Consider the following 1,151-nt stretch of genomic DNA (forward strand, 5'->3'; position numbering starts at 1 on the left):
AAAGTTTTTCCGAGTTGATCAACTCTTAGCATCAAAACAAAAACAGCAAAAAACCAAGGAAATACGCCCCGGGAGCTTATCGCTAGATAAAGGCAACTCTCTCCTTTTATAGGGAATCATACAGAATCTGCGTTTTTATTAGCAAACTGCTTTTTTCCTGCCCGTGGGAATTCAGGATCGGGGATGCCGCGGGAGGGAGAAGTCGTTATCTCGATAGAGAATAAGGCACATCTCCTCTGGCGAGGTTTGAAGGAGAGGGGGTGTTGGGTGAGAAGGGGGTTTTGGGGGCCGCGGGGTGTGCGACACGCCGCCCCCCTTCCCCGCGGCCCTCCCCGCCACGCTCCGCTCCGCCAGCCTGTTTCGGGGGGGGGGGCAGAGACCTTCGACCAGTTCTCCCTTTACAAAATACGCGCTACATAATTTTTCCAACCGGAGCGTTCAGGTTGGCGCTTTATCGAAGCCGCTTCGATTTGCAGCTTTTGTCCCGTTGGAGAGTGCGGGGGGCAGCGGCCGGCTCGGTGGCCGGGCGCTGGTGCGGATTCCCTTATCACGATTGTCACCGTTACGTTAATAAGTGCGTTTTAAAGGTATTGGAAATGGCACATGAAAAAAAGTTTAAAAAAAAAAAAAAAAGAGAGAAAGAAAAAAGCAGCGGGGGAAGGAGCTCTGAATAAATGCGTTTGAAAGCACTCTCCCCGGTAGACCCTGCCTGTCTTTTCCTATCTTTCCCTGAGATTTCATTATTATTATTATTTTTTTTGCTTGCAAACTTTTGGAAAGTAGTTTTCTTTGGGTGACTTTAAAGGTAAGTGTCTGTCCTATTTCCAGAGCCTTTGTCTGAAAGAACAGGGGGACCGAGAGCAGAGGGTGATTTTTCTTCTTGAGCATTTGGGGTTTCTTATGGCTGCGACGCCGCAGAGGGTTTTCACTGCGCTGTGTATCTTTACTTTGCTAAATACGCAGTAGTCCGAGGGGAGATAATGCTGAATTTTGTATTGTTATGTGCAGTGGAAAAGGTAAACTTGCAGTAAATGTTAAAGGAGATAATTTTGAAATATTTTCCCTTGGCAGTTTCAGCTCTAGGCTAGTGCAGGAGTGGAATTCAGCTCAACAAATCTCTTCTAATATATGTATTTGTTACAGGAACATCA

This window comes from Charadrius vociferus, unplaced genomic scaffold (genome assembly GCF_000708025.1).
Source record: "Charadrius vociferus isolate BGI_N301 unplaced genomic scaffold, ASM70802v2 scaffold321, whole genome shotgun sequence".
NCBI classification, from domain to species: Eukaryota; Metazoa; Chordata; class Aves; order Charadriiformes; family Charadriidae; genus Charadrius; species Charadrius vociferus.